This window comes from Planococcus citri, chromosome 1, assembly GCF_950023065.1.
Source record: "Planococcus citri chromosome 1, ihPlaCitr1.1, whole genome shotgun sequence".
NCBI lineage: Eukaryota > Metazoa > Arthropoda > Insecta > Hemiptera > Pseudococcidae > Planococcus > Planococcus citri.
Window position 1 is genome coordinate 82,137,712 of NC_088677.1, and position 21,989 is coordinate 82,159,700.

Consider the following 21,989-nt stretch of genomic DNA (forward strand, 5'->3'; position numbering starts at 1 on the left):
ACTTCCGTAAATAGTGACCCCTGAGCTCCACGTACTTGGCTAGTTTCATCCACTGCGTTATAGAACGAATAGAATTAGTAGAATGAATATTCTGACCCCCGAATCCACACTGGTAGCCCCCCAAGCCTCGGAGAGTCTAGGAGAGCTGACCAGGCAGTTCGGCAGTACATTGGATACTGACTGTACAATGAAACTAGCAACTATGAGCTTAGGGTAAAAATGAGTCTGGACCAAGCAGCAGAGGCAGCGGATGCGCGCGTTTCTGGACTATGATTGGCTGATTATTATGTCATGAGATCGCGGAAAAACCCTTTCGTTGATAGTATCCGCGAGCTGAATATTCGCGTCAGGTTGGGCAATATAGTAAATGTTTTTTCTCCCAGTTAGGTAGCAGAAAAAGCTGTTTTTTCTCCCTCTACAAATGCCCCGATTTAGGTAACAGATGAACAAGGGAGAAATATGGTACGTAAATCAATAAGAAGCGGGAGAATAAAATCAATAGAATCAATAATCTTCATATTCAGCATCAGTAATCTGCGTGCCCAACCTATCAGCTAATCAATAGAATTAATAGAATCAATGATGATCATCCGCGCCCACTGCCCCGAATTATGTAGCATATTTACGTGCTTGTGAAGTGTGTACCGGAAGTAATAGAATTAATAAGAAATCCCTACAACTCAACCAAGATATTCCAGGGATAAAGATAGAAGAAAGGTACATGGAAAATTAAACTCAAGAGTAAAAAATATAAAATAGAAAAATGCGTAAAAAGTTACAAAATACAGTAAGTGAAAAATACAAAAATATCTAAAGTAGAGAATAAAAAGTAACAAAAATATTTACAGTATGAAAAATGAAAAAAGAACATCAGGTATTTTCATAAATAAAAATTGAAAATCGAAAATACAATAGAAAAATGTGAACTGGAAATATTCAAATGTATGTACAAAATTCATTTCCATGTATGAGAAGAAAATTGTAAAAAACTCATTATTAATTATGACATTTTTTTTTTTTTTTTATTTAGGAGTACCAATGGGAAGAATACATACCTCATTGAAATCATGCAGAGTCAACTTACGTGAATGCAGAATCAGTGAAGAAGGTAGGTCTAAATTATTTACTGTGTAATAATCTAGCTTCTTGGTATGTCGACTGAAAGCCACTATGATATGTCGTAGGCTATCATAAATTGAATTCTGGTGATGAATTAATCGAACTAATCTGATATTTTCGACTTGTTTTCCCTGGTACTCGTGTATGGTGTTTACAGGAAATCCTCTGCTGGCTAGTATTTGCTTCTCGTTTTGCGTAAATACTAGGTAATGAGAATCAATAAAATGAGGCAAATTGTTGACGTTTTTCAACGTATGCAGGTTCATTTCAGCATATACTTGTGAAGTAGACAGCATTCCGTTTTCATAAAATTCTGATAATAATGCTGTGGTGGTAAGAGTGCATCGAAATGAAATGTTTAAAAATTCTATTTCCGCAATTAAATATTCAGGAATGCAGGAAAAATGGATTGATGGTAACGGCGAACGATTAATATACTGTATTTGATGTCTGTCTCCGACTAAAATTACTTTTGAAGCGCCAGCTTTCTCTATAGCAAATATAATTTGACCAAAGTGAATTAAGAAAGCTTCATCAATAAATATTCGAGAATAACGAGATGTATTTTGGCTCATCAAATAAGAATCAATAGTTCGGTAATTGCGTCGTAGAATATTTTCATCGATTGAAAATCCATTTTTCTCATTATAACGCCTGCGAAAATTCTCTGCACTGTCTTTCGTTGGGAATAAAACCAAATCACCAATGTTTCGGGTATTATCTAGAATGTAGGTAGTTTTACCGCAGCCTGGTACGCCTTGAACTAATTTGAAGTGAGGAATTGATAAATGTTGAAGATTAATATTTTTGCACGCAAAGAACAAATCATAATCGCTGAGAATTCGAGTGTCTTGCGTAACTACCAATTTATTAGAATTAATTTCAAAAGAATGAGAATTAATATCTGAAAATTTAATTAGATTAATTCCATCACAGGCGTATTTATAATTGCTATGTCGAGGTGTTTTAGTAAATTTATTGGAATTGATATCGTAGATTCCCAGATCAAAGTGAGGTATAGTTAATTTTTCTGAATTTTCGCAGCGTGTATGAATAATGTTGGCATTCCACAGAGCTAAAATAGAATTTTGGTACCAAATGTTGATTTGCTCATTAGCGGCATAGAATAAATATGAATAAATATTTTCTTGTAAATCAGCCATTTCTTCAAAATTAATAGAAATAATAGAATAAATAGAAATAATAAATCAGTTTTCAACTAAAAGGTTGTACTCGTTGTAAATGAACAAATGACTAGAAAATAGAAATAATATACAAATTCTTCAAAATAATAATTAATTCACTTCACTGGAATAAATATAAAAAAAAAAAAATTGAACAAATTGAAAAAATAATACTAGCTTGTGATTGGTTTGAAAATTGAACTATTTTTTGTGACGTAACCAGCGTTATCAATCACCGTACTGTATTTACCGATTTTAGAAAAAATGATAATAATTGCGAAAATATCGATAGAATTAATAATACATGGTAATTAATACAAATTGTTAACGTCGTTTTTCAGCTCTTCTATAGGATGGAGAGTTCGGTCGCTTGAGGTATGGTTTTCGTAGTCGCTTATCAGCTAGATATGGAATTAATCCTAGCAGGATTTCGAGATGGAAACTCTGCGAAAGAACTGGAAGATCGTTCTCTGCCGGATGTTGTCTATCGATGATCGTCTCAATCTCATGCAGGTAAATTATCCGTTGGGTGCTGCTCAACAATACAGCTTTATACCGGAGCCATGCTCGAAAATCTTTGCAAAGTTGGGTATTCTCTTTAGTGATGATCGGTGGCAGAATGATGATTTTTGATACGTGTGTATTCTTGATGAATTCGATCAACCGCTTTGCATCTTCAGTGATATCATCCAGCTTGCATTTATTCGCAATATCGCGATGTCCAATTGATAAAACAATATACTTCGGCAGCACAACAACAAATTTGCGCAAGTTCGTTTGTAAATCTCTGATGGTGATCGAACGATTGATGAATAAATTATTAGGCAGCTGATTGATAAGGTCAATATTTCCTGCTACAGCATCGTCGACTATACCGTTAATGATCCCGTCGCCAATTATCCAATGACTTTGTATAAAATATACCGGTTCGCGGCGACTATCTGAACGTTTTAATTTTCCAGCGACTAAGTAGAAGTAAAATTGTGGATCATGACAGTAATTTGTCATGTCGCGCGGAATTTGTCGATCTAAATAAAACGGTAGTTCCGCTACCAAAGCGTGGAATGTTGCAGTAGTCACGATGCCATTTTGAGGAATGCGAAGCTTCGAAAATACGCCAAATGTTGGATCGTGATAATATGTAATAGACTGGCTCGGTTTGATATCGATTCTGTTAATTTTTAATCGTGCATTCTCTCTGTTTACAGGTATAATTGGAGCTGGAACAGGCGCTGCTTCGTGGACGTGAGCTGGAGCAGATGGTTGGAGCACTGGATGAAAGACTTCTTCGAAGTTGATATCTGATGTAGTCGAAGATGCTGAGGAAATTGAATATTGATCGCAGCGTCGAACAGGTACGTAACCGGATACCGAAGGTTGAGGTTCTGAATTTTCAGTAGCAAAGCTCTCTAACACTGCACGTAATTTTTCGACTGTTATCGTAGGTTTATTAGAAGTACCTGGGTTGGATGACGGCGACGAAGAATCTTTTACTGGAGCTGGAGTTTTTTCATCATCGGAGCTTGTTTCGGAGAGATTTATCTCAGGAATAGTGATCGCAGGCATCGATGCTGAAGCTGAGGTTTGTAACGTTTTAATAAGCTTATCTTTCTCTTGAATTTCTTCGGTTAATGCTGCATTTTGTCGTAGAGCTTGGCGAAGTTCAGAGGCGAGCTGGGAATTGTGTTCGTGCTGATTATTCATCGCGATATTCATCTCTGTGAGCTGGGACCTCGTAGCGTTATTGATGATGAGACGAATGCTTTCGGCGATCGGTGACTTTTGAACGACGATTTCACGTAGCGCTTTGATATCAATATTAGCGACGCACTTTTTGAACGGACAAGGTATTTTTCGCTCTTTAAGAGGCTTTGTTTTAATCATAAAGCACTTCAAGTGTACCAAATGGTTACACTCCTTACCAGTGATTAGTACCGCAGGTCCAGTGGCACCGGATGGAGGAACAGCGAGCGAACCGTCACAGAAAGGGCAAACAGCTATCGAGAGTTCACAAGTATGATCAATTTCCGCGTTGGCCATAGTATCGGCGAACTAATTAGAATCAATAATTATAGAAAAACCACCGGAACTACGAACAAACAAGCAGCCTGAGCAGCGAACGAACTGAACGAAGACATACGATCCTTACGAAGAACAAATTACTTATGAAGACAGAATCAGTACTTGCGTAAATTCCTGGTGCAAAAAATGGCCTAAAAGGCTGACAGTGGAAGGGATTATCTCGCAAATATCTTGTAAATGCTGGGTGAAGGGAGTAGAAAGCTATCTGCGATAGCTGTAGATAATCGCTAGATGTCTGGCAATTCTATATTTAATCCCTTATCTATTGTAGACAGCATTGTTAGAATAATTACATTTTAGAAGATAAATTCGCTGATAATTTCTTGTTTGTATGCTATTTTTATTCTTGAATAAATAGAATCAATAGAATCAATATCGTGTATTTGCAAATTTTATTCTTGACGAACATTTTTCAGCAGATTCCACTTTCTAACCAAATTAAACAAGTTAAACTCTGTCTGGATAGGTAAAATGAACTCGTGGACATTCTCGAAGCAAAATGAACAATATCCGCGTTGGTAATCAATGATATCGACGTTGTATGATGTTAAAATAAAGTCGAAATATTAGTATTTACGCGTTCACGGTGAAATAATATGAAATAATAATCGTAACCTCTTTGAAGAAATAAAATTAGGAATCTGTGTGTAGAAAATGGCTATTTGAATAAATAGAATAAATAGTAATCTTTCACGGTATAATTATTCAAATGACATCTTTTTTATGAATATTTTCAATGATAACTATTTAGAGGGTAAAAACTCAAATTGAATATTTTTCTTCGAAATGATACGATAGAATGAATAGTTCTCGGAGATGTTTATTTCTAGTCATGTTGAATTTGCACCGTAAGTAATTGAACCAATTGAAGCTGTAGGTATAGAAACAATAGAAAAAATAAAACAATAATATTCATTCCACCTTCTTATTTATTTTTTTATCTTTGGAAGTAAAATCATAACTTACAGCTACTCATAAATATAATGGAACAAATCGCAATAATAATAGAACAAATGAAGAGTGATATTCCAAAACTCGCTTTGTCCATTTTTATCAAAGTTGGGTTTTCAGTGGTACCTGGTAGATGAAGTATTAACTCACATTCCTACATCATCAACTTACCAAAATGAGGTATTAAACTCACCGAAATAGCCAATTCACTAAAAATTTTTTAAAAAATAATGTTCCAAAACGCGCTTTGTCCATTTTTATTGAAATTTTTTTCAGCAGTATTTAGTGGATGAAATGTATACCTACACTCCTACATCATAAATCCACCCAAATAAAGTGCTAAGCTCGCCTAAAAAGCCAATTTACCTGTTTAAAGGGAAACTGTTTTTCGTCTCTCCCGAAAAGTTGTGAAAATGGACAAAGCGAGTTTTGGAATATCACTCTTCAAATAGAAATAATACTCGAATAGGTAATTCAAAACTCAAAAAATCACGAACTTAGAATTAATAGAACTAATAAAAACAGGTAATTACGTAAGTACCCGTTAGAAAGAAAAATGCAACGAAAAAATTCAATCAATTAATTGAAGATAAACTGGGAACAAATAGAATTAATTAATGAAGACATGTAAAATTATCAAGACACATAGTTCTCGTGATATCGAAAATAACAGGCTCTAACTTAAGGAGTTTTATCGTATACTCAGCCGGATCGCCATGTCTTCTTCAAAACTTAGAAATAGAAACAATAGAAAAAATAACAAAATTCATAAATTCAAATAACGAAAAAATAGAAAACGAAAGATTTACGCAAATACCGGGTATAGAATTAATCGAAATAACGCAACATATGAGCCAAACGGTAAATAATATCAAAATGAACAAAAGGGTGAGCGTATATGATACCGGCGAGGTCGGCATGGTACGGTTGTACGCGATCTACCGTTTCTTCTAAAAATTGTAAATAGGTGACACGAGACCGGTCCAATTGAGGCAGAATTCCTCGCTGCCAATCGCGGTACGATCTTCTTATTTCCGCATCGGGTCGTCGATCAGCGATGATTATCGGGAGGATGAGAATTTGCTCCACGCGTTGGTCTAACAAAAACTGAATCAACGCTGACGTGTTTATTCTGGCAGTATGCTCGGACTCAAGCGTTAGGTCGTGTCCTCCCATAGCAACTAAGCAGAACCGAGGTACGTTACGAGCATGCTGTTGGATGTTGTGACGAAGACGTTTGGCCGAAAGAAAGCTTCCTGCGAAGCGGCTACGGTCCCAGCGACTTTTGAGCGTTGGATCTCGTCTCAGCGGTTCCCTGGCGACGCCGTGGGCGAGACCGTCGCCGATCACCCACCATCCGTTCAGGAAAATGTGAGTGGTCGGACGGCGGTCGTCCGGTGACCAGCTCGTGTAAACTGAAGAATACATTTGTTGGCTATGCAGAGTGTACTCGTGACGAAGCTCGCGCTGAATCTGCGTATTGAAAGTGTAGCCAGACTGGTTCAAAATAGCCATGATATTTCCACGACGATGTGGAAATACAGCGCTTTGGACGCCGCCATCGTAGACCCGTATTTCGCGCCTCGTTCTGAAGTCCTCGTACAGTGCGTCTTCATCATCTAGTAGCGGTTGGTTGCGCGGTTGATGATCATTGCGCTGTTCGGTTGCATTCCGCATAACATGGTTTACCAATACGTTGCTGGAATTGTAGAAAGAAGAGAAAACGTTACGAGTACTGGGCCGGAAAGGCTCGCGAAATCGCGATGGTCCGGCTACGTTTCCTACTTCTCCCAGCTCTGGCGCTACTAAAACTGGTCCAGAATTCGACGGGTGAGGCTCCTCAAGGTTTACATCGTCGAGATTATGAGCTGGCGGAGCTGGAGCATTGACCGAAGCTGGAACCGACTCAGATATTACACCATCTTGAGCTTCTCGCTCCTGGTCCATGCGACGCTGCATCTCTCGTTCTTCTGGAGAATAAATAGAATTAATATCGTGATTAAATGATTGCATTTCAACTGAAATGCGGAAATTTTCAATAGAATTAATAAAGTTACCGTTGGTTTGAACGAATCCTTCGGCAAATGCTCGATCGATTGGTTCATTCAAATCGTTACGCTCATCGACATCATTATGATCGTTATCTGCGTTACCGTCATTTGCGTAATTATCTGGAGCTCGATCATCTTGGTTTTCACCGGCTGGATTATCGTCGTTTACCATTTGACGTTGCGCATTAGCAATATCATCGTCGTCGTCGTCTCTTTGATTAAGATGATCGTCGAAATCTGGGATGATAAATCGAGTATCGATCAAAAAATGGCTCCAAGGGGTTGGAGGATACTCATTATAGTTACCGTTATCGTCCGGTGCCGGGCGACGAAGTCGAGTAATTTCGCGTTCTAAATCAGCAATCCGTCCGGTCATGATTTCATTCTGCTCTAATGCTGTCGAATTAACATGGCGCCGCAGCTCCTATGTTGACATTTTGCGGGTAGATAATGGAAATTGCCGGCGGGTGTACGTTGCTCAGTCAAGCTTTTCACGCATTCGCGATGGTAAGTATGCGGACAGGTCTCATTCCGGACAGTTTCTTGTCCTGCTTCGAACTCCTCCCCGCAATACTGGCAAACTGGTACGCGATACCGCTCCATTGGCCTAGAGGACAGAAAAGAATCAGTGTCGGATAAGTTATCGCTGGAATCATCAATACTTATAGATTGGATAAAATCCGTTGGAAAATCTAATCGAGAAAAATTAGGTTCGTAGACACGTATGTCGTCCATATAGAACGTATTGCACAGCGAATCAAAAGAATTTTCCCACAACCCTTCTCTGAATCTAGCTCGATCAAATTCGCGCTGTCTTAAGAAAGATGAAGTTTCTGGCTTCTTGAAAGAGTATTGGTTACCATCCCATATGATAAATTTATGGATATTCATATCGAAAAATAGAACTAGTAGAATTAATAGAATTAATGGAAATAATCAATACCTTATCAACGAGAATCGAAGCGAATAAATGAACAAATTTCAGCCAAATAATCAGCGACACAGCAGAACGAATGAACTGGAGAAATAGCAATGCGTAAGTACAAGTTTTACGAGTAAAATAGAAATAATATGAATAAATTGCTGGTCAATTTACCTTTTCTGCAAATTTCGGTTCAATAATCGTCAAACGAATCAATTCTTCTTTAACTAACGTACGAATCGCCACAATTCAACTGGTGAAACGGAATAGAACAAATAGAATCAATTGTTGTTTCGAATCTTCGAAAAAATAGAATTAATATGGCATACCAGTGATAAATCGAAGCTGGATCACGTTCTGGCTTCAAATCGAGATACAATTCTTCATTTGGCAAAACGCTGCGACAGAAACGTTCGAAATAATTCAGTTCACCAATCAACGAAAATCTGCGATGAAATAATCGAATTAATTAACTGATGATTAAAATATCATGTACTTAGGCTAGCTGGCAGAAACACACGTACTGAATCGAATCTATATATTAAAATTATGACCGGATTTTTGTAATACTGAGATCTCAGGAACGGCTGAACCGATTTTGATCGACAAAGTCTCAAAAAAAAGCTTTTGACCCGTAGATGTGCAGGTTTTTATCAAAAGTTCAAAAAGTTGCGCCGTAAAGCTCAAAAAAGCTCAATAATTGATTTTAGCCTATACGTAGCGCATTCAACGTATACAGAGAAGTACGTATATTATACCTTGAAAGAGCATCGAAAGAAGTGTAATGTTGAAGAAAAAAGTTTTCAAAAAAGTTGCGCCTTAAAGCTCAAAAAAGCTCAATAATTGAATTTAGCCTATACGTAGCGCAGTTAATGTATACAGAGAAGTACGTATATTATACCTTGAAAGAGCATCGGAACAAATCTAATGTCAAAGAAAAAAGTTTACAAAAAAATTGCGCCTTAAAGCTCAAAAAAGCTCAATAAATTGATTTTAGCCTATATTTAGCGTATTTTACGTATGTAGAGAAGTATGTATATTATATCTTGAAAGAGCATCGAAAGAAGTCTAATATCGAAGAAAAAAGTTTACAAAAAAGTTGCGCCTTAAAGCTCAAAAAAGCTCAATAATTGATTTTAGCCTATATTTAGCGTATTTGACGTATGTAGAGAAGTATGTATATTAGATCTTGAAAAAGCATCGAAAGAAGTCGAATGTTGAAGAAAAATGTTTACAAAAAAAGCTGTGCTGTAAAAAGCTCAAAAAAAGCTCAATTATGACCAGATTCTTTTGACTCTAAGATCTCAGCAACGGCTGAACCGATTTTGCTCTACGATGTTTCAAAAAACAGCTTTTGACCCATAGATGTGCAGGTTTTAATTAAAAGTTCAAAAAGTTGCGCCGTAAAGCTCAAAAAAGCTCAATAATTGATTTTAGCCTATACGTAGTGCATTCAATGTATACACAGTAGTACGTATATTATAGCTTGAAAGAGCATCAAAAGAAGTCAAATGTTTAAGAAAAAAGTTCACAAAAAAGTTGCGCCTCAAGCTCAAAAAAGCTCAATAATTGATGTTAACTCTATACTCAAAGCCTTCAACGTGTATAAAGAAGTACGTACTATAATATATATTTTGAAAGAGCATCACAAAATGACAAATCTTGAAGAAAAAAGTTTCAAAAAGTTCCAGGTCAAAGCTAAGTGAATGCTTGAAAGTTTTGAATTATGACCTGATTCTTTTGTCTGTGAGATCTTAGCAACTGCTGAACCAATTTTGATAAATGACATATCGAGAAAGGTTTTGAAGTGTAAATGTGTAGGTTTATGTTGAAAGTTCAAACAGTTACACTATAAGCTCAAAAAAGCTCAATAATCGATTATGCCATATTCGGTGGGTACACAAAGTACCTACATTGTACCTCAAAAAGTCTCCGCGAAAAAAAACTTATGACAAAAAAAAACTTTCAAAAGTTGAAAGTTGTGGTCATGCAGTATTTGATCTTATTTGATGTGTAAAAAAATCATACAGATTGTACCTTGAAAAAGCACAGTGAAAAAACCATTCTAGACTGTAAAAAGCTTTTAAAAATTGTTGGCAAAAGTTCAGCGAAAGTTTAAAAGTTCATTATGAGTTGGTTTTTTGTCACAGCAAGATCTCTGCAACAGCTGAACCGATTTTGATAAACAGCCGCTTGATAGAAAGGTTTTGAATAGTACATAGATATGCAGGTTTATGTTGAAAGTTCAACAATTTTCTCCATGAGCTAAAGCTTGAAAACCATTTACTAAATTTTGAAATGTGAAACGAAGTTACGACAAAAAGTTGATTTTATAATAAAAAAACATTCAGGGTGCATCGTCAACATTACCTCATGTCATGAACTTTAAAGCTTTCGCTGAACTTTTACCATAAACATGAGAGTTTTTTTCTGTTAAAAATTGTTTTTCAACTTAGATCTTTCAGGGTACAACATAAGTATTTTTGTCTGCCCATCAAATGTTTTTTCAGCTTACTACAAAATTTTTTGTACTTTCAACATAAGCTTGCACATCTACACTTCAAAGCCTTTTTACTGAGAGGTTGTTATTTTAGGTCAAATACCACATGTCAAGAAGTTTTGAGCTTTCGCTTAGCTTTTTTTCAGAAATTTTCAAAAGTTGATGGTAAAAGTTAAGCAAAACCTCAAAATTTTTTGACATGAGATATTTGACCAGATCAAGTCATATACGTATATGCAAGGTTGAATATATTCACCAATTTATGCAGAGGGTGCAGCAGATTGAGTCATTTGAGTCGAGACTTTGATAATCTTAGCAAACAGAAAAAGAATTACTGAAATTTTTGGTAATTTCTGATGAAAAATGATTTTTTTAAAACTAAAAAACAAAACATTTTTGTAAATTAAAAAGAAACAAGATTGTTGAATTGGTAAAAAAAAAAGAAATTCTCAATTTTAGCAAAAAGTAGCAAGTTTGGTAGTTATCTACAAAAAAAAATATGACGTTTACATTTTTTGCAATTATTTTTGTTGCTTTTATTAGGTAAAACTATAGGGTAAAAAACAAGTTTTCTTGATATTTTTAGTAAGAGTTTGCAATGTTGCCAAAAAGTTATCATTTTTTTTAGACTTTTTAAGAAATGAAACCAGGACTTTTCGCCAATTGTTGGAAAGAGTGATAATACTTTTTCGCAACTTTTATTGAAAAACTGGACATTATTTTGATTTTTGATGAGAGTGATTGAGTGTTTTTAGAATACATTTGGGGAGAAAGCAACGCTTTGGGGTAAATTTTCCACTTTTGGTGATGACAGTTGAAATAAGTACATATTGGAATTTTTTGCGATAAAACAATATTTTTTTTCTGTTAATTTTTAAAAAAGCCTCATCAAGAATTACAATGTTAGCCAAGAGCAGAACTTTTTGAGAATAAGATATAAACACAGAAAGACCCTTTCAAAACTTTTCAATAATTAAGTATTGCGAAAAAAGTAGAACTTTTTAGTACCTAATTATCAATTAACAGTTTCTGGCAAAACAGGTAGATTTTTGAACAATTTTTTGGAAAAAAGGTAGGCCGCAGATTTTTTACAAATTTCATTAAAAGCAAAATTTTTCATCAATTTTTGCCAAAAAGCAAAATTTTGATATGTACTTAAGGGGATATTCTCAATACATGGTAGTATATCTGTCCGCCTGCCAAACTTCAAACACATAATTCAGAGCCATTTGTGCATGGAATAGCTTCAAATTGCGTATAATACGTTTTTCAAAACATTTTGAACAATCCTGTGCATGCATTTATCAATACGTTGAGTAGTTTTCGAAAAAATTTTATTTGATGAAATGTTGAACTTTTTGAGAAAAAATCCAACGTTTCTTAAAACTGTATTTATTGAAAAACTATTCAACGTATTGACAAATGCATGCACAAGATTGTTCAAAATGTCTTGAAAAACATGGAAGAATTTCAAATTTGAGCCCATTCCATGCATCCGCGGCTCTAAATAATAACATTAAAGTTTGTCCCATAAGACCAATGTAAAATAAGGCATTTTGGTTATACTACTACTATGTATTGAGAATATCCCCTTAATAGGAAAAAACAAGGCTTCTTGACAATAATTGTCAAAAAAATTATACCTTTTTGCAATTCTTTTTGAAAAAGCGAAGCTCATTTTTTTGAATTTTCCAATAACTAACAGTGAAAAAATCATGATTATTCTACATATTAGCTACTGAATTTTTTAAATGTTCATTTAGGTTTTGAAGAATCGCGCAGTATGCGCGATTAACGGGTTGGCTAGTAGAGTGATGAATTTTTGTTTGATCTTTCCAAATTTGAAACAAGTTACCTATTTAGCTTTTGAAATAGAATCAATAGAATAAATAAAACGTGGTATAGTCGTAATTAGCTTCGATGTGAATCAATGATCAAAATAATGGCTGAATTATTAGCCTAAAGCACGTGGTTGATGGTAGGTATGAACGTACGTGTGTTTTACAGCCAAATCAGTAAATTATTCGAATTATGCAATGAATTAATAATGAAATTAAACACTTGTACTTACAGCTCAATAGAATAAATATTTCTCCAATCAATACGTCGTATTATTCACTTTGATCACCACGAGACCGCAAATAAATTGCTGGAATTTTCAAACTGGTTAAAATGATTGAACAAATACGATTAAATCGAATAAACGAACTAATAACATACAGCACTGCGTAAATCTTACCGATCATAGAAATAATAAGAACAAAATTAAACTTTGAAAGAATAGAAAAAATTTCACCACGTTAGAGATGTACGCACTAAACACAAAGAGAAGCAATAGTCGAATGATGAAATGGTAGGTTCGATGCGTAGGCTTAGGCTGTCGTTGCTATTTCGAGGAATCAAGATAAGGATCTTTTGTACTCGAAGCTGACTTCTTATCGCAACCCCCTTCCCTCTGTATGTATATTATCGGTCTGCGACTGTCTTTTTTCATATATTAAGCAAAAATCTGCTTGTCGACGTTGGTTAGGCGTAGATCGGTGGATTTATGTATAAAAATAGAAAAAATATGTACAAGGTCGAATTTTTGTTGATTTTATTTGATAGATTAAAATAGAAATAATACACGATTAATGAGATGAAAATAAAATTACATTTCTTCGCCTGGAAAAAATACGCGATATGTACATGATGAATAAATTGAACAAATATCAATCAACCGGAAATTACGCAAATATCGGTCGAATTCAGAGTTGGTTAGCTTCTTCTAAAGATTGAGTGAATTTCACGATGCGATACGCAAGTTCAGCGTAAATTAATGGATTCGAATAATAATTTCCAGCTCCATCTTTGTAGAAAGGATCTGCTCTATCTGAAATTTCTTCTAGGCTGGTCGCGTATTTCAAAATTTGTGGGTCCATTTCGATTAAATCGGTACGAAGCCATTTTCGAAATTTTCCGCGGAGCGAATGATCTGGCAACATATTCGAATTAATATTTGGTAAAATTAAAATGTCTTCGACGCCTTGATCTAATAGAAAAGCAATCAGCTCCTTCGTGTTGTAACAGCATTTATTGAACGTTTCTTTCAGTAAATCATGACAGCCTATAGATAGGATGATTCTTCTCGGAACTAGGATTTTGTGATGCTGGATGTTATGCATCAAACGTTTCGCTGAAATATTCGTACCGGACACCTTTGAATTGTCCCACATCTTTCTAACCCTTTTTTCTTCTTTGACAACTTGTCTCGCAATTGCGTGCGCGATGCCGTCGCCAATCAGCCACCAGCCGTTTATAAAACAATGCATAATATGCATACCGTCGTATCTGCTTAATGAAATGTAGCGGCTTATGTAGAAATGCTGCTGAGCGTAGGTGTAATGATCTTGATAATCTGGCGGCATAATTGGACCGTAATCGCAATTTTCGTTGACCAATTTGTCTTCTAAATTATCCCAGGTAATTGGGAGAAAAACATCTTGATAGCTGCCATCAAAGCGGCGAACTCGAATAATGTTTTCTGCTTTATTTACGTAGCGAAGCGGATGACAGTTGTCCAATGGGTACATTTTTCCAGGAATAAATTGAAATAATAGAACAAATAGAAATAATAGAACAAATTAGAATTTTTCTTCTTAGATGAGATGATATTTACAGGGTTCTGTAGCAATGAGTAATTTCATACGAATCAATAGAATGAATAGAATAAATAGTAGTAGAGTCGATATTTATTAATATTGGGACATTTGTGAGCAAAAGATGTTTGCTGAAGCTGGTTGAAAAATATAATGAACAGCTTTTGAAATGAAACTTAGGAAGTAGGTAGAAAAATAATCAACATGTTAGGACCGAAGGGTCGGAGGGCATTTGCGACCAATCAGGAAGCTCGGATAACAACTCGACGAATTTCATTCGCTGCTCATGGTTGAGCAGGTTTAGAATCAAAGAATTAACGTGTTTAAAACGCCTTCTACCTGTCCGCGGCCCGTCTTCAGGTGCGTCTGTACCTTCGTCGTAATTGATATTTTCGCGCTTGCGCATATTATATCGCAAATTAGCTTGCTGTTGAATATTATTGCGAGATTTTTCATCTGGAACCACCTGAGATAAAACAGCATCAAATTGCTGGGAATCATAATCATTATTTTTCTTACGAAACCGTTTGCGAATCTGAGTAAATTTATCCAACTTTTCTTCATCGTTCATTTCGCTGAATTTACGAGTTTTCTTCTTTGGTGGAGCTTCTAGCTCTTTAATAAAGTTTTCCAGCAAATCTCGATGCTCAGCAAATTGTTTCATTCTTTTCTGTAAGGAGCGGTCATCGTATTTGGAGTGCAATTTTGGTTCTTCACGTAGCTGTTTAAGATGATATAGGTTGAGGTAGGTCGTTATTTGACGTACATTGATAAGCCTCTTATCAGTCTTGTCAGCAACTTTTTGAACTTCGTAACAATTTTTCCCCGCGTGAGCCACCACTACATATGGCCCAAACCTTTTTGGAAAAAGTTTAGCTGAAGATCCTTTGTCTGCGGATGATAGCCTGTGATTGGTTATCATCACAAGTTCACCTGGCTTAAATATTCGCGGGTCACCAAAACGCTTATTATGTTTTTGCTCCCGGGATTGAAAATCTAGCTCACGCTGCTCCTTAATATATCTGATAAGAGCTTGATGATTCGTAAGTTTCTCAGCTGCTGCAATGTCAAATTCGGTAGTGTATACGGCTTTACGAGCGAGTCTATCAGCGGTGAAGTTACCAAAATCAGTCTCTCGCGCATAAACATGAGTAAGTTCGAATAAGTCAAATTGAGATTTTAGCTGTATGATTTCTTTGAAGATTTCTTGATGATGAACTGGCTTCTTTGCAGAGTTTTTCCAGTCGTTATCAGTCCATTTAGAAAAAGTATCATTTACAGCTGATGTCAGATATCGGGAATCAGAAATTACGTGTAATCGAGTAATTCCTTGCTTAATAGCAATTTTCATTGCGGTAAGTAGAGCAATAGCCTCAGCTAAGTTATTAGTAGGTGTATAATTTTCGTGCTTGATTCTTTCGGAAACATTTTGTTTGCCTTCAGGATGCCAGCAGATGCCAATTCCAGCGATAGCGTCATCAGAACCGTTATTAGCGCAAGCGCCGTCGATCGATACCCAAACAACGTTATCAACAGAAGTGTAAACATTGTTGAGTAGGTCAAGTTTCGAGTTCATTAAATCTTCGCTGGTGATAGATGGTAAATCTTGACGTTCTTTCTTCTCCAGTAATTTGCGTAAATGATATTTGGCATTAAATGTTACTCTTCCTGTAGGAAGGTCAGTTTCGAATTCTGCAATTTGCCATACTTCGTCTGGAGGGATATTGACGTCGTTCGGTGTGTTATTAATTTCTTCTTCAATTTCCTTGACGTAAGTACTCCATCCATGGTGTGAATACGCACCATCTGCATTAACATTCATTTTAATCCGTAAACGGTCTCCAATAATGCGCATAGTTCTCTCAACTAGATTTGATTGAGGATTGTGCGCTGTTGAGTGTCCAATCGCTATCTTGTATTTCTTCAATAATTTACGCCAAATCTTGTTAGTAAATTGTGTAGCGTTATCTGTAATTATTTTACGAATTTTATACTTTTTTGAATGAATTTCTTTAATTACAGCTTCCATGGCGTTGGCAACAGTTTGCTGGAGAATATCTTGAAGTGGTGATAACCAAACTTTTCCGGACAAAACATCTTTCGATACCAAGAGATATTTCGGCTGATTGGAATAATTTGAAATCGGCCCAAGAATGTCGACGGATATTACATCAGCAAGTCCGTATGAATTGGTATATCCAAATTCGAGTGGTTTCTTTTCTGAATAAGTTTTATTTGCTTTACAGTGTAAACACTCGCTGGTGATGAAACGAATAAAATGCTTAGCATTGGATGAGTAGTACATACGACGAAAAATGGCTTCAAGCTTGTTAGCTCCGACGTGGCCGTCAGTCTCGTGAAGAAATAATATCATGTCTTTGAAGATTTCGTCTGGAAGCACTGGAACACAGCTTTCATCTGGGTAATTGAAAATTAATGTTTCCTTGTTATCAATCACTTCAATTGAATAACGTTTAGCTAGGTTCTTTTTAATTGATACTCCTCTCGCGTCTAAAAATTCATCTGGTGTTTTTAATCGACGAATAATATCTGCACATTTTGGATCACGTTTCTGAAATAAACTGAGACGATTGATATAATCCAATAAATGTGAACGAATGCGCAGTGAGAGGTCATTTTCTTCGGTGATAAAATTAGAACAATTCGTACTGTTGATTGTAAGTTCAGGAGCCTGCATTCCGAACCATTTCTTGTGTCTTCTTCGTAGGTCGTAAATCAAATTGTAGCAATTAAATAACGTAATCCATCCAGCGGCTTTTCTGTGAACCTCTGCGATGGTTTCAAATTTATGCACAATAGAAAGTAAATCGCTACGAACATGAATTGTTCTGCCATGGAGCCATAGTTGAAGTTTTTTGATGCTTTTGGCCAAGGTATACATTTCTCGTTCAATTAAAGTATACTTCTTTTGATGTGGCTTAAAACTATGGCTGGTAAATAGAATAATTTCGTCTTGTCCTTCGTAATTTTGATACAAAACAGCATTCATAGCATCATTAGATGTGTAAGTATCTAGGTACAGGTCTATCTTGTCTCTTGCTGGAACTAGTTCGAAGTCTTTAGTATATTCTTGCTTCAATTTCTCGATAGCCGCATCTTGCCTAGGCCCCCATTCGAAGGGTACGTTATCGCAGGTTAACTCGTACAAAGGTGCAATAATTTGTTGATATTGAGGAATAAATCTTCGATATAATCCGGTCAAGCCAATCAGCTCGAGAATCTCGATTTTATTCTTGAGAACAAATTTACCGTGCTTCGTGTGTTTTGCGATGTAATCGTTGAATTTGTCAATTTTACAAGACTGCTTTGAAATTCTGCCAGGGCTAAGATCGAATCCTAAATGCTCAGTTTTTCCTTTGAAAAATGTAGTCTTTTTCGCATTTAATCGTAAGTTTGTTATGGGAAGGATTGCCCTACATACTCTACTAGTATTTCGTATCAGTCTTTCTTAGGAAAATACGTCGAAATACTGGTACACATTTATATGTACCACAAAGTACATTCTTTTTCCTCCCCTATGCTGGAAGCTGCGGTAATGTGTTAACTGCTAGTCTAGGCATACGATCATTCATAAAAGGATCGTATTTTATTTAATTCACCCACACAAAGACGCACGCAATGATCCGTGTGTATATTGTAGGGGAAGTGTCAATCGATCACCTGTCATGTTTATTTTAATGCGAGGGTGGAGACAGCTCACACACACAGACGCATTTTTATATGTTTCTTGTAGGGGAAATAAGGGTTAAAACGTCATTCATACACATACATATGCACAGACGACTGTCCGTGTATATTTTCTTTATTAGTGTGATGCAAATTTACCGATCACGTCTGGTTTGACAGATAGCGCATCGCGCATAAAGGGTTGTACCTGTTCCTCAGTGCACCCTGTCTACATCCCTTACGACTATATAAAGCGATGCACAGGCATTGCTAGCTTGTTCTATTACTTTGACGAGTTCGCGACAAGTTGGTTTTAGTTCCGCATAGATGAGATGGTTTCTGCCTCCTCATCTGATTATGATCGCATGAGCTCTTCCAGCTCATGTCATCCGATTCCTAATTGTACCACTTTCGGCGTGGAAATTTATAAGTCATTAACGTAATTGATTAAATCCGTTACCATTGACCTTACAGAGGTGATTCGCGCAGTTATCGTACAGTTTCGGTCAAACGCGAATTATCTAGTTTAATAACTCGAAGATCTCTAAAAACAGTGCTTAAAATAACTCTAAAATAATCGGTATTAATGAAACTTTCTAACATATTCTTAAACCCACGACCTATCTGTCACTCCTGGGAGGGTGGGATAGGAAAGTCCACGGTGATGCGTCATTTCGAGAATGGATACTTAGGACATAAGGGCCTTTTTCCGGATGAATAATTCTCATAACGTAGAAATATTAATTAGTGTCGAATTGTAACGTTGTCGAATTTTACCTAATATAAATATTTTTACAACTAAGAGTGGAGAAACTCGCACCGCGTGTTTAATATTGCTAATAGTGAAAACTCATCTATTGTCTGTCTATTTAACATATACGAGCATATACTCGTACCTGTGTGTAGTTTATGATAGATGTACAGAAATGTCTCTAGTACTTGAGCTAATTTGTAATAAAAATATCATTGAAAGGCGTAAGGTGTGTTTTTGTTCTAATTAGTATCAGGAAATATCGATATAGTTAAGTGAATGACACCATCTCTCCCACATTGAGCTAGTCTGGGATGAAGGCAAATATTCCCCACGTAAGGAATATTTCTAATCACCATCACAGGGAGGAAACTTCGAACCCTTCCTCTCTATACCAGTCACTCTTACTTTAATTATATCATATTTTGGCGCCCTGCACGTAAGGCATCTTCTAGTTTTGCATGAAACTAGCAGAAATAACCTAAGCTCTAACCCACCTATAGAAAACTAAAATTTTCATATTTTTTGTAAGTGCGAAAAAATGAGAATTTTTTCAGAGTCTTTTTCATGTATCGTGCATGAAAAAGGAAATAGGAATAGTTTCAAAATTTTTAGTAGTGTTTTAATCAGGCCATTTCTTACGATCACGTAATGTTTCTTGGACTTCGAATGGTTGTCAAAGTACAGAGAAATATTATCACGATTAGGGAAAAATCTCTCTCCGGTATATTTTTTCCACCTGAAAATCACGTAAGTCAAATTTTTCTATCTTCTTTTCGAAAAGTGTTGACGATTCTGTAAAATATAAGTGCGAGTTTGGATTGTATTTTGTTCTGGTTCCGACATACCAACACCTCTCGAGGAATGTATGGCTAAATACCAACACCTCTTGAGGAATGCGTGGCTAAGTCAAAAAATTGGAATTTTGTGCAACTCCATTTTTTGCATTTTTATTCGCGGATGAAATCGACATTTTAAGAAAAATTTCGTGGTTCGCAATAAAATACGTGACAATAATTCTATCTCATTAATTGGCTCATAATTGATACTTTCAAAACCTTTCGTGAAAATCATCTTATCCAACAGAGAAACAGGGCACTCTCCCTGGCTGACTTGAAGTAATGGTCTATCTCTTAATGTGGATTTTTTATAATCACGAAAGATCTTTTGCTGGTCATTCATTCGAGTCAAAATAAATTTAATCAACTTTCTTTCGGTTCTCGGATGCAATAAAAATGCCTCTTAGAAAAATCATTTTATTCACAGAGAAACAGGGCACTCTCCCTGGCTGACTTGAAGTAATGGTCTATCTCTTAATGTGAATAATTTATTATTCTAAGAGTCGTTAGTTTTTTCCCCGGAAAAAATGTAAAATTGCTTACGATCACTGAAATATTGATTAAACAGAAACGAGGGTTGAAAAATCTAAGTTTCTCTCATATAGAATTAGGAATGTGTTCGTTGCGAATCACACCAATCTTACCACCAAGATAGAAAATTAGCTAGAAATCAGGCCTACTTAAAAACACCATAATCATTACTATCTCAACTAGAAAATTTGAACCATTAGTGTCTTCTTCACGAGTCATTAATAGTCAAGTTCGATCTAAAATTTAGGCTAATTTCATTCTTTCCTTAAATTCCTTCCTTAAGTCGTAAATCCTCATTTATGGTGGCTTGACCGCCTACTTGAGATCATTTTACGACTATCCTTGCCTCTCAGAAAAATCATCTTATTCACAGAGAAACAGGGCACTCTCCCTGGCTGACCTGAAGTAATGGTCTATCTCTTAATGTGAATCTTTTATTATTCTGAGAGTCTAAAACTCCGTTTTCTCCTTGTTGAAAATCTTCATTTATGGTGGCCTGCCCGCCTACTTGGAATAATTTTCGACTACATTTCTTAGTCAAAAAACCCTCATTTATGGTGGCTTGACCGCCTATTTGAATAAGTTTTTTGGCTACTTCTCACGAAGACACTCATTTATGGTGGCCTGCCCGCCTACTTGGGTAAGTTTTCGAAAACAAACCTTTTCCTAAAAATCTCAATCAAGTATGTAAATAGTCAGTTTAGTTAGGAAAATGACTCGTGACTAAAATCTAAGCCAACCTCATAAATGTAATTGCCTAACTAAAATCAAAAGAGAGTATTTTTAGACAGTAAAAATCTACATAAAAAATAGGATGGTTCAAAGTTAATCACGCTTTCAATTAATCTTATACAAAAAAAAAAATAGGTCTAAAAATAGTCTATTATCGACAAAAATCACAAATACATGTTTGTGAGAATTTTTTGAAAATGCAAAAAATTCAAGTTAGGAACATCTCTTGAACCATTAGGTCGTCATTCTCGAGTCATTAATATTTAGGTCAGTCTGTAATTTATTTAGAATAATTATGACGTAACAGAAATAATTAGACTAGTAAATAACTCAACTTATCTCGGAAGTAGGAAACCCTCATGTATGGTGGCCTGACCGCCTACTTGAGATCGTTTTCGAAAAAGAGAACTTTTTATTACGATCCTGAATGGTTGATCTAAGTTAATAAAATGACTCTAGACTAAAAATTCAATTGATAAATAAAATAGAAATATAATAGTGTACTTAATTTATCAACTACGATCCTCTGGAAGTAGATCTAAGTTAGGAACCTAGTTTATTTAATTAAAAAATACGATCCTTCCAGAGTTGATATAAGGCCTCTTAATTAATACCTAATTATCCTTACATAGAATATTTTTAGATCACGTAAAAATAACATAAAAAATTAGGATGGTTCAGAATTAATCATTTTCAATTAATCCTAAACAAAAAAAAAATAGGTCTGAAAATATTTTAATACCAAAAAAAAAAAATATATAGGTGTTTGCCATTTCTTTCCATTTAATTGATTTCGTTGATGCGAAATACAATGCTGTAGAAAGGTCTAGACAACCACTTAGCAAAAAAAAGGCAGGTAAAAAATCGCGTGTCTCTTAATGGATTCGAGGGTGAAGATCCAACGATCTGTTGGCGACAGTGAGACTGTCTTAAAAATAGGTAAAGGAAAAAATGTGTCAATCATACTTCCATGTATTTGCATGGAATATGACGATCATTTAA

The 21,989-nt window shown here is 35.6% G+C and overlaps 1 protein-coding gene and 1 long non-coding RNA gene across 2 annotated transcripts in view; one reads left to right on the forward strand and one right to left on the reverse strand.

Moving 5' to 3' along the window:
• Positions 1-1,343, forward strand: part of LOC135837814 (uncharacterized) — a 76,435-nt gene extending 75,092 nt beyond the window's left edge. The window contains exon 3 of the long non-coding RNA XR_010557258.1: positions 1,031-1,343. This is a non-coding gene — a long non-coding RNA (uncharacterized LOC135837814). The remainder of the gene's footprint in view (positions 1-1,030) is intronic.
• LOC135837771 (plexin-A4-like) overlaps positions 1-21,989 on the reverse strand; it is a 64,362-nt gene that overhangs the window by 14,106 nt on the left and 28,267 nt on the right. The window lies entirely within an intron of this gene.